This window comes from Dasypus novemcinctus, chromosome 19 (assembly GCF_030445035.2).
Source record: "Dasypus novemcinctus isolate mDasNov1 chromosome 19, mDasNov1.1.hap2, whole genome shotgun sequence".
In the NCBI taxonomy this organism is placed as follows: Eukaryota; Metazoa; Chordata; class Mammalia; order Cingulata; family Dasypodidae; genus Dasypus; species Dasypus novemcinctus.
In genome coordinates this window covers 31,404,405-31,420,507 of record NC_080691.1, presented here as the reverse complement: position 1 = coordinate 31,420,507, position 16,103 = coordinate 31,404,405, and the positions used below count along the sequence as shown (strand labels likewise).

General features: G+C 51.9%; 1 pseudogene; it reads left to right on the top strand.

Annotated features, from left to right (window-relative positions):
* Nucleotides 1–4,482: 4,482 nt before the first annotated feature.
* On the top strand, nt 4,483–12,602 carry LOC131274443 (zinc finger protein 280B-like; annotated as a pseudogene).
* The last annotated feature ends 3,501 nt before the right edge of the window (nt 12,603–16,103 follow it).

The window sequence follows — 16,103 nt, the reverse complement described above, 5'->3', positions numbered from 1 at the left end:
CTCTTCCCTATCCCTCCCCTCAGAACCTCTGGTGACCACTGCTTTTACAACATTGTTACAAGATCTTCCATTGCTAGAAAATTAGCCTGTCTACTTTGCCCATAGTTGCATTTCCCTCCTATGTTTGTTCACTCTTCAATATTAAGGCTTTTAGGATGGTTATGCTCTCTGTGTTTCTGACTAAGAGGGGGACTTGGATACCATGGGGTAGATGGATGGAAATGTCATGCTTGCAATTGTACTTGCACTCTGTTTTGGGGATAAGAATTTTCCGTCATCATCATTTTGCTAGTTGTCCTAGGTGAGTCAGATGAACCGGAGAGTAAGTGTTGAAACACAGCTGAGGTTCAGGGTTCAGCTGCCATATGAACAACTGAAGATTGAAGTCTATGGTAAACATATTTAATGAGAATAGTTCTAAATAAAGGTTCAAATAAAATAGCAGAAGAGGCATATATAGGGAACTTATAAATGAATTTAACTCTATTTCATTGGGAAATATATATTTCAAGGTAAGGTCCACTGAATTCCTGAGATTGTCTGGCCTGCCTAGAGTGTCTAGATGTCTCTAGAGTCCTAAGGAGGACCCCGAATTAAGACAGGGTTTACTGTGGCAGTCAATGTGATCCTCTTTCAACACTCATGAGGGTAACCTCTGAAATGACCTTCCAATTCACTTTGAAATCTCTTAACCAAAAACACTCATTTTTATTTAATATTTCTCCCTTTTGGTTAAGTTCTTTTTCCAAATTCATGCAATTGAGTCTTAATGGAAAGATCCAAGCAAGAGGACAGTCATGAGGTGGGAAGGAAATCCCAGGTTTAAATCTAGAACATGGGGGAGGGAGTAGTATAGGTGTGGTAGGGGTGGGCACGGAGAGAGTGAGAGGCCTCCTTGTAGTCATGTTATGATCTAGTACCAGGGGAAATGGCTTAGGATGGAAGTGCTGCTATATAAAAAATGTAGGGGCAATTAGGAATTAAGTGCAGACCACTCTGCGATTAATCAGAGCAGTTGATACTGCCCTCTCACAACCTTGGGAGCGGTCACAGGCAGGTTTTAGTTCTCTCCAGTTCAGGAACTGTTGAGCTTAGGAAAATTGGTCTCTCCACATTGCTTCTTTTAAACCATGAGTCAGAATCAGGAAGGACCAAAGAATAAATACCTTTGGCTATGCAGGCCATAATAACTTTGCACTACTTTTAACTCTACAGGGTGTAGCAGGTAGAAAGGATCCACAGACAATAAAATAAATCAGTGTTCATGACTGCAATCTAATAAAACTTTGTGTGTAGACACTTTCAACCAAAAAGTGATAAACTGCATCTGGAAATAATTCTTCCCTTTTCTTTTCCTTACCCCCTTGTGTTAGTTAGCCCAAGAGATGCTGATGGAAAGTACCAGAAATCTGTTGGCTTTTATAACGTATACTTATTTGGGGTAAAAGCTTACAGTAAGAAGGCCCTGAAGAGTACGACCGCAGGCTCCTTTCTCATCAAGGTTAGCTACCACATGTTGAGTCAAGATGGTGGGTGATCTCTGCCCGGCCTCCCTTCCCTCTTCCCCTTGAGGCTTCATGGGGCCAGATTCTTCTGCTCTCAGCCATGGGCTGGCATAGGGCTTGACACTCTGGGCTTTTATATCAGTCTGGCATAGGGCTTGTTTCTTTCCAGGCTTTCTCATCTACTCATCTCTCTACTGCAAAGTATCAGATGAATGGCTCAGCTCTCTCGGGGACCCCAAAATCAAACATGACAGAGCGCTCTATTCTTCTTTGTGTCTTTATGAATGGGTATCTGTTTGTATCAGCCCACCAAGGGGACTGGACTCAACTCTGAGTCTCTACTCACGTGCTCTGACCAGTCAGCAGATGGTGCTGTTCAGCCCAAGTTTCAATGGAGGTGCTTCAGTCTAGGTTTTCTATTAATCTATTAATCTATTAATAGATTAATAGAATTGATTAATACTACTAAGGGTCTACTCACATGGTTGACTCAAAGCCCAAATCCTAACCAGTAATTTAATCAAAACATATCAGCCGAATCTAATGCAGTCAAAGTGTATCACACTTAGAGGAATAGATCAGTTCACAAATATAATCTTTTTTTTTGGATTAATAATTAATCTCACACTGCCACACCCCTGCTCCAGCACTGTCTGATCTGATATGTGGACACCTCTGTCCACCCACAGTAGCTCCCTGGTAAACTGGAGATAAGATGTTAGGGCTCATGCAGGATAAAGAGCTGGGAGACTTCCTCCCCTGGCCCCAACCCTAATGAACTCTGGGCCTGGAGTAAGGCCCCATCCACTTTCTGCCCTTTGAGTAGATGAAGTATGTTGGCAATCGCATTGGACCTCATCCCCAAATTTAATCAGGTGCAGGAATGTGATTGGAGCCCCATGTATCTGTCATAGACGGGATTATTTGAGCTATAAAAGGGTTGAATCTTCAGTTCTGGCCTCAGAACATCTTCGAGAGAGAAGGGGAGAGCTGTGCAGACACAGAATTATCTCAGGGGGACTCTTGAGAAATTTCTTTGTGGCTTGGATGCAAAGATACTTTGGTTTCATCCTCCCTGTGGCACTGATTGAAAATACCAAGCCACACCAAATCAGCTGGACACACAACATTGAACTGGTGAGATAAGAAATTTGGTAGCCTCCATATTACTTTCCTTTGACCAGGGTTTGGCTATTGGAAAGGCCACCTAGTAAATTCTTTAGGCTACTCAGGCCATAGTAGGGTCCTGAGTTCTTTAATTTAGCCTGGGTATAACTGTGAAAGCAGCCACAAAATAGCAGTACACCAATTATCAAGGCTATATTCAAACTAAGCTTTATTTATGGACACTCTAAATGTGGAAAAAACCACTGAGGTGCAGGTCACCAAAGGTATTTGGTTAGGGTCTTATAATTTCAATTCTGAAAGATTCAGGTAGCAATCCAATCATGTCCCAAGGTGGAATTCCAGGCAAAGGTTTTTAAAGGAAAGACAATACACAAGATGCTTGTGGTTAGAGGATATTTGGGGTACTACCATTGTCCTTCAGTTTACCTAAGTGAGTTCTTAACCTTATGGTTTGTTTTAAGATGTCTACATGTCCTGGAGTTTGAAGGAACATTGTTACTTCAGGCTTTACACTCTTCAGCAGTGTAAAAACCTACCTGAGAACTTCCTAAGAGTAACTTCCAGAATGACCTCCTGACTATATTTTAAGTCTCTGAACCACAGAAAATATATTTTATCTTGTTTCCTTTATCAGGTTTGAGGGAAAGACAGCCAAAATTTGTGAACTAAACAGCCCACTGGGTTTATGGGAAAAGGAACAGTCCAGAAGGAGCAGGGTTTTTGGCAGAGCTTTGAGAACAAACTTACTGAGGAATTCCAACCCTCAAAGACGGTCCACATGGATCTGGGACTAAAAAGGCGGCAGTGTGGTACCAGTGGTTGAGGATTTCAAAGGTTTACTCTCTGAGAGTTTGAACACCCATCCTTCAATCTTGTACCTTTTGGGCCTCTCATTCAAACTAGTTCTCTGGCAATTCTGGGGCACAGTGTGGCTGGTGTATGGCAGGAGAAGTCAATTTGGAATTAGCAGCAAATAGTAAAGATACGTGATTGCATTGAAATGGTAGAGAGTCTGAGAACTAATGTTGTTCTAGGAACTGGTCTTAGTATTTTAAAAATAGACCTTCTTGTGGTGATTCCCAACAGTAATTTTATCTCGTGTTTTTTTAGAACAGATAAACTGGTATGTTATTTAGAGATCTGATGCTCAAATCAGGCACAGCTAGGTTTTTAATCCTGGCTCAGTCTTTATCTAGGTGTTATTCAATGGTTTCAGCCTATGCTCCTCAGGTGTAAAACAGCTATGTTATTAGTCATCTCAGTGTTTAGGGATAAGATTAAAAAAGGGAATGATTGTCATTTCAAATAAATTCTGACTAATATCATGTTGCTGTCTTTAGGTGCTACTGACCAGTAGAAAGACCTTGCAGTTGAAGGGGCCACTGGCTTCAAGCAGGAAATAATAGTAAAATGGCAGATCTCACATGTGAGAAAGATCAGCAGCCAACACTGTGGATGAAGAATAGCAAAGATTCCAAATGCCAAGGAGGTGAAAATGCTGACATGGTCTTTGTTGGGTGGAACATGTCAATGAAGATGCTGAAATTGCCTTTGTTAAGGAGATCTCATATCTGAAATCTGTCATTTCAAAGATTTTGAGCAGAGTTACTCCAGGCTCAGGTCCAAAAAGTAGGAAACACATCATGAGTGACAGTAGCAATCATTCATGGAAGCCTTCACATGAAGCAGCCCCAAGTTCGGAAAAAGTGGCCAATTTGCAGTTTCCTCAACCCGAATCAAGACCAACAGACCATCCTATTGTTATGGCGCATTCATCCAAACCCGGTTGTAATGGGAATCCATTGCCAGTCATGCCTGAAGATTTTTTCGATGAACTCTCACCGTGGCCTCAGAATCCACTTGGACCTTCTCTTTCTGTAGGAGTCAAGAAGGAAAGTCCTCATATTTTAAAGCGATGTCCTCTTTCTGATGTAAACAGGGGCAATCTCAAAAGGCCTAAACTCGGTGAAGATACTGAAAAGGAAAGTTTCTTTCCTACATTGAACCCCAGTGAAGACCCAAAGTTGATTTCAACCTCATTTAACCATGGTCAAAATGGAGCATTTTCTCCATTGGCGTGTCCAAATGACAAAGCACGTTGTATATAATGAACCCAGCTATAGCAAATAGCTTTGGAGGACCAGCAAAAACAGACATTGGAAGCACAAAAAGTCAGAAGAAGACTTTGAATTCTAAGGAAGGAAATAGGATCATGTTAATAGCTCACTTTTTCTATGGTCAACCTGAAGGAGAAAAGCAGCCAGTAGAGAAGACTTAAATGTGAACTTTAAATATGCCAGTTGTTTTAAAGTTATAAAAAATGTAAACTTTTGAAGCATATGAAAGAGAATTTGGGGCTTGAGAAGAGGAGAGGCAATGGCTGGGAAGTTCACAGCACCTGCCAGCACTGCCATTGGCTGTTTCCCATTCCTTTGCAGCTGCAGTGTCACATTGAACATGAACACATACCTCAGAAATCGTCCTCTGTAAAATCTGTAAATTGTAATTTGAAACAGAGCAGGTTCTCTTACAACACCTGAAGGACATTCATAAGCCTGGCGAGGTGCCCTTTATCTGCCAGGTTTGTAGTTATAGTTCATCACTCTTTGCTGAGATGGAAACCCATTTCTGAGCATGCCATGAAAATTCCAAAAACTTGCTGTGTCCCATTTGTCTGAAAATTTGCAAAACATCAGTATCATATGTGTTGGATTGTTGGTGACATTGGAACGACAGTCTTTCAGTGTTCCAAGTGCCGCCTACAGTTTTTAACTTCTAAGGAGAAATTGGAGTACATCACCAAGTATTATCAAGCTTTTATAATGCCAGAACAACTAGAAGGGTTAACTCCTGAAACAAAGGTTATTATTCAAACTTCAGTTCAACATGATCAAGAGGTGCAGCATCCATTATTATAAGCATGCCTCACAATTAGTGATCCCAGTTAGTCCCCTGCTAGACCGAAGAGACGATGGTTATGAACAGAAGCCTTTCCAGACACTCTTGCAGCTAGGTTTCTGCAAGAATTATAAATGACTCAAGTGAGGCTGTGCCATCTATGCCTTGGTTTTAGAAGCTCACAATATCACCCATTTATAGGTTTCTGGTTTGAAGAAATGCCCAAAGTCTCCTTCCTCCTCCCCTCTAGACACCTTATCCCTGTGTTAAACCTATTTTACTCCATCCCCATCTCCATAGTTTAATTTTACCTGTATTTTTAAAAGCTTAAATAAAGGAAATCACAAAATCTATACTTGCCTTTATCTTCTTTGACTATTTCCTGTGAGATGTACCCTTTGGATTTGTAGAAGTAATGTATTCCTTTTCATTGCCTGGTATATTTCTATTAAATTAATATGGCACACTTTTTACATCCATTTTATTTTGATGGGATTTAAGAAAAATATCTATCTCTTTATTAAGGCTGTTAAGAACTTTCTTGTGCATGTTTGCTGGGCATTTGCACTCATTTCTCTTGGATATATATGTCTATGAGAAAAGATGATAAAACTACAGGTAAAATTGTATAGTATTGTTCTCATTTGCTAAAGCTGTTCAAAATCAGTTGTCTTTAATCATGGGAATTTATCAACTTACAAACTTGCAGGTTCGAGACTGAGGAAATGTCTAAATCCAGGCATCATCAGGTGAATATTCTCCCTGAAAGCCGGCTGCCCGTGGTCCTTGAACCCCTGCGCTGCAGCACTGTGGATTGTTGCAACTGCTGGTGTCTCCCTTCTCTACCTGCTTCACCCCCGGTGGCCACGAGCGCGGCTGAAGCTGGGTCTGAAAGCCCTCCAGAGCCTGAGTCTGCTCTCCTGGGGAAGTGCTCCAGGCTTGCTCCAGTCCCAGCAGAGGCTCTCTCCCTGTGAGGGTGACCAGGCTTGTGGGCCAGGGGGCCTGGCAGGGTCAAGGGTCCACGTGGGGTGTGGAGTTGGACACTTGGGGCTCAGGCTTTGTGTGGACGCCCATGGGTGGGAGAGCTGGCCCCTGCAGCGCCTGGTGCCTCCCTCAAGAGGGGCTCATTCCAGCCATTTCCCCTCCCATGTTGGCACAGCGGAGGTGGGGTGGGCTTGGGGGCTTGGGGTGGTGGAGGGGAATCCCAGCTCCCTCTTCTCTGACAGTCAGGAGACAGGCTGGGAGGTGACCCCCAGCCCCACCTCCACCCACTCGACAGGTGTCCAGGGGCTCCTGAAATGTCCGCACCCTGCTGGGCTCCCTGTTACCCCAGATAAGCCCCCTCAGTACCAGCCCCCCAGGCACACCCCTTCCCCCTCGTTGCCCCCCACCTGCCATAGCCCCTCCTACTCCTTAGCTGTGAGCCCTTGTTCTGCAGCTGGCAGGTGGGGGCACCTGGGCCTCATTGCCCGTGCAGGAGCGGGAGGGGCCAGGATGGACCCCTTGGCCCTGGGGATGCCACGCGGGTCATTTCATCCTGAGTCCCAGGGTGGTTGCAGATCCAGGCCTTGCTGGGGACTGTGAGGGGCAGACTGCACGGCGGGGTGTTCTCTCCTGAGGACTCCCCTCAGACCTGGGGGTCTGGGCAGGCCCCTCGGGGGCTCTGACGGCCCCTCTGCTCACAGCTCTACAGCCTGCTGGAGAGGGCGGACTGGACCACAGCTTCCCTGTCGGGTGAGCACCTCCCAGTGCCTTGGGGGGGCTCCTGGGGTCTCCTGGGGGGTCAGGGGTGGTCACTGTGGCAGGGCCTGCCCCACGCTCCTTGGGGCCCACCTGCCCCTCCCTAGCTCGCCCTGCCTGCAGGCACAGCCTCGTCTTCTTCCAGGGCCACTAAAGCAAAGCCACGAGAGTGGTGGGTGAGTGGGCTGGGGCTTCCTCCTCTGCTCCAGAGCCCCTGCCCCTCCTGCGCCCTCCTGCCCCTTCCTGTGCCCTCCTGCGCCCTCCTGCACCCTCCTGCCCCCTGCTGCCCCCTGCTGCCCCCTGCATCCTCTTGTAGGCCTGCGTGGCACAGCACTCCTTGTGTGCATCAGCACTGCGCATGGGCCAGCTCCACACGGGTCAAGGAGGCCCGGGGTTTGAACCACAGACCTCCCATGTAGCAAACGGACGCCCTCACCACTGGGCCACGTCCGCTGCCTCTTGAAGGCAGTTTCTGTGAGGAACCTGAAGACGTCCACTGCGGAGGCCCTGACCGGCTGAAAGCTGCTGCTCTGCTCCTTGGCCACATCGTCTCCGTGCTGGGCAACCACATGGTGGTGCCGGCCATGCAGCTGGCCAGCAAGATCCCGGACGTGTTGGAGCCGCTGTGGCCAGCAGAGCTGCTCAAGGTGAGGGCGGCCCTGGGGGACGCTGCGGGGTCTGGGCGATGCAGGAGCCCCGAGGGGCTCTGGCTCGGGGTGGGCAGGACTGAGCGCACGCGGGGCGTAGGCTGGTGTTGCCACTGGCCCGTGCTGCAGCTGGGGAAACAGGCCCCTCGGGGAGGTGGTGGCCCCGCGCCCCTTGCTCGTGGCAGAGCTGTGGGGAGGCCCCGGTGGGCCCCACTTGGGGCTCGAGCAAGCTCCGTGGGCCCCAGGCTGGCAAGGCCCGGCTCCACCACAGAGCTGGCCCCCGCTCTGTCCTCAGGCCCTCCCTGCTCACCCACAGCCCCTCTGAGGACGGTGTCCCCAGGCCAAGGGTGGGCAACTTCAGGGCTGGGGCCAGGGAACAGGTGGCCCAGCCCCACGCATGCGTCCCCCCCCCGACCTGAACAAGGTGTGTGGCCTCACCATGGACACCCATGAGACCTTCCAGAAGCTCCACAACTTCTCGCAGCACCTGCTGCAGGAGCACATCAGGGCCTGCAGCCTCCCCGAGCACAGCTTCATCAGGGCAGGGGCACAGGGAGGGACGTGAGGCAGGCACCCCTGTTCAGCGAACCCCCTTCCAGGCCCGCTGGGTCCTGGGGTCTTAGCCAGGCCCCACACGTCCCTGCCTGAGGGGGTGATGGCACCAGGGGCCCAGGCCGCAGGTGTGAGGGGGGAGGCGGGCAGGTGGGGAGGGTCGGGGGCTTCAGCTGTGTCCCTCCCCGCAGTGGATGGAGGGCCTGAGCCCTCCCCCCATTCAGCTTCAAGCTCAGAAGAGACCCAGCCCCAGCCTGGCCAGTCTCCTGTGAGGCTGGTCCGAGAGTGAGGCCCAGTCCTGGAGGGGGATGGCCAGCCTCGGGGCCTGCCCAGGGCCTCCACCGCCTCCACGGGCTCCAGTCTCCACGGGCTCCACGGCCAGCACAGGATCTAACAGGCTCCACGGGCTCCAACTTCCCCACCGGGAGGTGCTGGAGCTGCCACACCCTAGAGATGTGTCCCCACGGGTGTACCCGCTGTTCTCTTTTGACTGTTTCTTGGGCTTCCACATCCCTGGGGACCGCTGGGAGCTGCCATCCTCACGGGAAGAGAACGTCTGTGGTCAGACCCCAGGACCACAGCTTGCGCTGTCTCCTGGTGGACACTGCAGCTGGGGTTCCAGTGCCGCCCCTTCTAGCAGACGCTGCCTGCTGACCCCCTCTCCAGGTCAGAGCCCTGCCCCACAGGAAGTGCTCCTGGGCTGGAGGCAGCTGGGGTGTGGACAAGGCCTCAGTACCGCCTCTGCTGGGCACCCACTGCAGGCCCACCCACCCCCATGCCCAGTGTGCGCTGGCCCCGTTCTGACCTCTGCGTGCAGCACCTTCTGGAGCCCAGAGGCCTCACCTGGAGGCAGAGGCCATGCTGCCCTCTCTCCACAGCAGTCCCGTGGTGGCGGGCTCTGCCCAGGGCCTTCAGACGTCCTGGCTGCCTCCACACTGGCCGCTGCCCGGCAGCCAAGATTCATGGGGCATTAGCGGGCCCCAAAGCGCCACCTTTACCGGGTGCCAGTCCCATCGGCAGCTGTTTCTGGGGACTGCGGGGCAGGCATTGGGTTCCCACCCAAATCTGAGCCCCCTGTGGCCCGGCCCTCTCCACATGGGTGGCGTGACCCCACCCCGCGGCTCTGCTGCTGTGGGCGGCAAGTTTTACACGTTCTGTCCCTGGGGGTTCAGGAGGGGGCAGCAGGGCATGGTGTGGCTGGGAGCGCACCCAGCTGTCACGATGGGGGCTGGCAGGGTCTTCCTACACTGCTGGGGCTCCCAAAGGCGGGAGGGGGCAGCACCCTGGGCAGCAGGTGCTGCTGACGGTTTTGTAGGAAGGTGCTGGCAGGACGTCTCCCCTGGGTTCCTGGTGTTCTGTGGTTTTGGCAGACTGTCACTTCAGCCGCTGCTCTTGAGCAGGAAAAATAATTGTAAATACAAACTGATTGCTCTGCTCTGCCCTGCCCTGCCCTGCACCAGGAGCTGGGGATTGAACCCGGGACCTTGTATGTGGGAAGCCTGCCCTCAGCCACTGGGCCATGGGGCTGCCCCGAGGTGGCTTTGTTTGTTTTGCTTGTTGTTTGTTTTTATTGTTTCAGGAGCACCAGGAACCAAACCAGGACCTCCTGTGTAAGGCAGGGGCTCACGCACTTGAGACACATCCACTCCCAAACCAAGATTTATTCAACATATACACAGGATGTCACGCCCTGTTGGTGGGTTTCTCTTCCTGTGTCTTCACAGTAAACAGCTGCAGGAACCCTCGCTGCTGTCTGTGTTTGTGCCTCTGCCCCTCTCACCCAGAGCTGTCCCCAGGGCATGGGTTCCCTTTGCCCCACCCCTCCCACCCCAGCATCAGGCAGCTGTGCCTTACTAGCTTCTCACAGCCTCTCGTGTGGCAGGCGAGGGCATCGTGGGCACCTTGGCCTCACCACCGTGTGAGCCCAGAGGTCCCTGACCAGAGCACGGTGTGCACCCTGGTGTCCTGAATCACTTTGTGTCCCACATCTGGCCCTGGGGACAAATCAGGGACCTCACCCAGACATCTTCTGCTGGCCTCCAGGGAGGACAAAAATGTGGCACCCCCCAAATAAAGTGCCCCCAGGGGTCGGGTGTTACTCTCAGCATCTCTGTGGGGCTCCAGGTCCACCCCCACATGGGAAGCAGGTGCTGTTCTCCTCGCGCAGTGCCCACATCCACCTCCCCTCCCACTGCCATCACCCAGCACCATGTCCAGAACCCAACAGGTGCTGAGAAGGTTCAGGAGGGAATCCTCCCAGCTTCACATCCCTCCAAGGCGTTGCCAGTCAGGTCTGGAGATGCAGAGTGGCCAAGAGCTGGTACAGAACCCAGAGGACAAGGCCGAGAGCCCACATTCCACCCTGGGGAGGGGGCTGGGTGCCCCAGGAGCTGCCCTGGCAGACGTGCGTGAATGGTGGGCTTGAGCCAGGGTATGGGGCTGGGGCAGGGAGGTGCCTCTAGGTGAAGCGGGTAACAAGAGGGGTGCCTGGGGGTCAGGAAGGAGAAGAGGACCCATGTACATACACACGTGGCTGAGGGCGGGAGCTGGGGGTCCCCATGCAGCCACCTGGCCAAAGAGCGGAGATCTTGTCCAATGTACCAGCAGTTCCCAGAGAAGATTCCATAAAACGCTGGGTGTTAGCACATGAAGAAAGAGTGCCGTGGCCATAGAATTGTGGGAAACTCTCAGGAAAGCTAGGCAGGTGTTTTCCAGCAGGACTTGTCAGGAAAAATGGGCTCCGTGCAGTACACGCTCAGGGAGTGGGTGACGGGACACACAGGCTGAGAAGGGGAAAGGCCCAGAGCAGGGGTCACCCTGCGTCCTTGAAGCCCCTCCCATCTTACCACTCCAAACACTTCCTGGCCCTCTCCATTCCCCCCGGTGCCTGAACCCCCACGCCCCATTATTCCATCAGGCAGCCATCCCGCCTCCTCTCTGACCTCCCCCAAGTGGCCGCTCTCACTCAGTGGCCAAACAAAAGCAAGAACACAGCCCTCTGACTTCCCAAACTCCTCGCCTCTCCGTGAAGGTTCCAGAATGTTCCATGCATGTTTCCACCGGTTCCCTGTCCAGCACGTTCTCCCAGTGTCTGCTCCCTGGTGGCACCTCTGCTCCTGCTGAGGCTCCCCTTTGCCGGGCCAGGCAGCCTCACCCTGAAAAGGCCTGGCTGATGGACTGAGGTCGGTGGTCCCTGGCCCAGTCCTGGCCCTGGTAGGGGGGAAGGAACCCAACGTGGCTCCTGCCTGCACTGTCTGCCCCCTTAGGAACTCAGGCTCCTTCTCATGCCCTGTGAACGAAACACGAGGCCCAGCAGGATGACCCAGCAGCAGGTGGGTGGACAGAGAACAGCCCTCACTATGGGGAGCAGGGGCCTAAGTGAGGGTGACTGTTGGTGGCAGCTCAGACTTGCCAGCCCCAACATCACGTGGCCCAAGGAGTGCTGAAGATTGGAAAATGGTCCCGTCATGCATCAGCTTCCCACCTCGGTCATGTGGTGTGTTTGGGTTGAAGTTCTGCTCCAAAGAAACCAATTTTGGGTGAGATGGTGTTATGGGGTGAACTGCATCCCCCCAGAAGATACATTCGAGCTAACTCCTGGTCCTGGGAAAGGAGCCTTACTTGGAAATTGGGTCTTTGTGGATGTGATTCATTAAACTGAGGCAAACTGGAGGTGAGAGGTCCCTGATCCAACAGGGCTTGTGGCCTCATAGCAAGAGGGAGGTTGGACACAAACAGACACTGAGGAGATGGTCACACGATGACGGGGCAGAGAACCAAGGATTGCTGCCACCACCAAGAAGGCTCCACGCTAAGGATCCCAGACTCCTGCCTATAGAGCTGAGACCACAGATCTCTGCTGTTGTAAGTCCCCAGTTGGTGGCATTTGGATGCCACAGTCCTGGGAGGCTGAGACGGATGGACATCTCAGCTTGTTTGTCCAGCACCTGGACAAAAATTCCTCCATTTGACACTCACTGGCCTGTCCCCTTCCAGCTTCCCCAATGAGATCCATGTGGCCTCAGAGTGGCCAGCTGGGCATGAGGTGCTGGTGGCTGGGGAGGAGGACAGGGGCATGCCCATCCCTTCTGGACTGACTCGGGTCCCCCACAAAGACCAGCTCCAGTCCTAACCCAGGTCCCATAGGAGCGACCCACCTGTGAGTAGGATCTTGGAAGATGATATTGCTTCAATTGAGGCCAAATGGAATCGGGAGTGGCCTTGAACCTGTGTGGCTACAGCCTTAAAGCAGAGGCTCTTGGAAGGAGGCAGATGCTGTGTGATGGAGGCAGAAGCAGTCAGGAGGCTGAAAGGCCACAGGTGGAACCACAGACCCTGGAGGAAGCACCCATAGGTTTGGCCTTCTGGCCTCGGAAGCAGTGAAAGGCTAGATGCCTCCTGCCTGCTCCCTTGTCCATCGTGTTTGTTACAGCAGCGCAGGCTGAGCGTCGGGGCCAAGCTCGCCTGGGTGATGGCGAGGGACTGGTTCCTCACCTGGGTGCAGGCAGGGGTCTCCCCTGAGGTAACCAGCTGGCCCTGGTGCTTCTGGCGTCTGCCACCAGGAGGCGCTGTGGGCCTGGGAGCCACCCGGGTGGGGTAGCCTGTAGACCTGGAGCTGCCCCATGGAGTATTGGTGTTGGGTGGCCTGTACCCACTACCTCAGTTCCCCATCCTGTGCCCATCCCTGAGATGATTCCAGTGTCGTGTTAGTGTCGTCCATTCCCTAAATATGTGAGGAGGGCTTCGTGTCTCCAGGTGGCAACAGGGATCTTGAGGGTCCGGACCTAATTCCCACCCCTGGGGAGGGGACATTCTCCTGAAGAGCCTGACAATGATGGGGAGCAGGTGTCATCCCCTCCTGGAGAAGAGAGCAGAGCGCAATGAGGAGAGGGCCACTGGGGGCATGTGGGGAAAGCGATGGCACAGGCAGGGGCCAAGCAGTCACAGTCACCAACCTGTCCTGCTTTGCTCTGAGGCCCCAAGGCATGGCATCCGAGCAGAATGGGGCCCACCATTGTCTGGTGACAGGGCTGCCAGGGGTACCAGGTGGCCTTGGAGCTGTTTATCCTGCCTGCAGCTTTTCCAAGACAGGTTAGAGCCACCACAAGTGGCCCCCAGGCCTTGCCCAGAGCCAATGTCCTGCATTCCATGCCAAGGACATGGAGGGTTCCATGTCCAGAGGTTGGAGCCCCATGTGCCCATGGTGGGGCCACCTCCCCACCACACTGTGGTCCCCCTCCCTGGGACTGACTGGACACAGGGCTGGGCCCTCAAGGTCAGCAAGCTGTAGGCCCTAGCCCGAGGCTGAGGGTCAAGTCAAGGCTCCTGTACAAAGTAGATGCTGCACAGTCAAGAGATGACAGAGTGTGACTGAGGAGCTGCCCCATAGTCAGATCTGTGGTCCCAGCTCCCAAGAAGACCCTGCCTGGAAGCCACTGTGCTTCCTCTTGAACCACCCCCTCCCTCAGAAAGGGGATGTCACCTCTCCAAGACATTCTTCCTGCCATCAGCTAATAGACACCTGAGTTGTGTCCAACTTTAAGCAATTGTGAATAATGTCGCTACAAACACAGGTGTGCAGATGTCTGTTCATGTCACTGCTCTCAGTTGTCCTGGGTATATACCCAGTAGGGGCATTTCCAGACCATGTGGCCAACTTACATTGAAATTCCTTAGGAATTGCCAAACAGTCCTGAAAAAGATAGGGCCACTGACATGGCACTGAATTCTAGAGCCATCTGCCATGACCATAGAATGTATGGGTCTCCGTAGCCCTCAGGAGAACTGGTACCTGGGATTGTATCTGCTTTGGGTGTTTCTGGAGTTCTGCTGAGGTGTGTGTAAGTGTGACCCCTCTGATGACCTGCTGACTCTTTTATGAAGACACTTAGTCATATAAACTCATTTGTCTTTGCCAGTTCCCCCTTTTATTTTATTCAAGGTCAAAAAGCAGTTTTTAATACTGGCGAAGAACTAGAAAGAGACCTCGAATAAAAGGGTCAACTCAGACCAGTAGAATAGCTCAATCTACATATAATACCAGGAGTTAAAAATGCTTTTTGACCTGAATCAATGGGGGCAATGGAAAGGACAAATGAGTTTATATGGCTGTGAGTCTCAAAAAAAGAGCCAGGAGGTTATCAGAGGGGTTGGCCTTATGCACACCTCAGCAGAGTCCCAGGGACAGGTAAAGTAGATACCACCCCGGGTATTGGTTCTTCTGAGGGCTACAGAGACCCACAGGTTCTATGGTCATGGCAGATGGAGTTCAGTGCCATGTCAGTTGGCCCTGATTTGGAGTTTGTGTTTCTGTGTGATGGAACGGACTCAGATATGATCTTTGTTCACAAGCCTCTCCTGTTACTTTTACCGGAACTATAGTTGGTGCTGGGGTTTAATATATACCCAGAGGATCTGAATCTCTGGACTGACCATGTGATAGCCAGGCAGGCCCTGAGCCTCAACAGACTTCAGCTCCTACACTCTGGTTTATTGGACTTACCCCACTCAGCTAACATGGAGTTGAAGAAGGTCAACCATGACACCATGGAGCCAAGACGGCCTACAACTAGCGGCGAACTTGGCACAGTGGTTAGGGCGTCCGTCTACCACATGGGAGGTCCGCGGTTCAAACCCCGGGCCTCCTTGACCCGTGTGGAGCTGGCCCATGCGCAGTGCTGATGTGCGCAAGGAATGCTGTGCCACGCAGGGGTGTCCCCCGCATAGGGGAGCCCCATGCACAAGGAGTGCACCCTGTAAGGAGAGCCGCCCAGTGTGAAAGAAAGTGCAGCCTGCCCAGGAATGGTGCCACAGACACGGAGAGCTGACACAACAAGATGACGCAACAAAAAGAAACACAGATTCCCATGCCGCTGACAACAACAGAAGCGGACAAAGAGAAGATGCAGCAAATAGACACAGAGAACAGACAACGGGGATGGGGGGAGGGGAGAGAAATAAATAAATAAATAAATAAATAAATAAATAAATAAATAAATAAATCTTAAAAAAAAAAGAGTGCCTACAACTGAAGGCAGGATTGCATCCAGCATCCATGTGGAATCTAAGCCCCCTCTTGTTACAGATGTGGAGTGGACACAACCATTCCAAGGTCCACAGGATGGAGGAATAGAGTATGGATTAGAGTGGACTTACTGATAATCTATTCATGAACTATTGTGATTAGTAATTGAAGAAAATGTGGCATAGGTGTGGAGAAAGTGGCCATGGTGGCTGCTGGGGATAGGGAATGGGAGAAAGAGATGAGATGTGGAGGTGTTTTCGGGACCTGGAGTTGTCCTGGGTGATGCTGTAGGGACAGTTACTGGACATTGTATGTCCTCCCATCGCCCACTGAGAATGTGGACTATGATGTGGACCATTGACCATGAGGTGCAGCGGTGCTCTGAGATGTATTCACCAAATGCAATGAATGTCTCATGATGATGGAGGAGACTGTTGTTATGGGGGGAGGCGTGGGAGGAGGCGGGTGGGGGATATTTGGGAACCTCATATTTTTTTAATGTAATACTAAAAAAATAAAGACAAAAAAAAAATGAGGTTCCGTACACCGCCCATCCCTCAGTGCCACTCCTCCCACACCAACAACCTCCTCCATCATTGTGGCACAGCC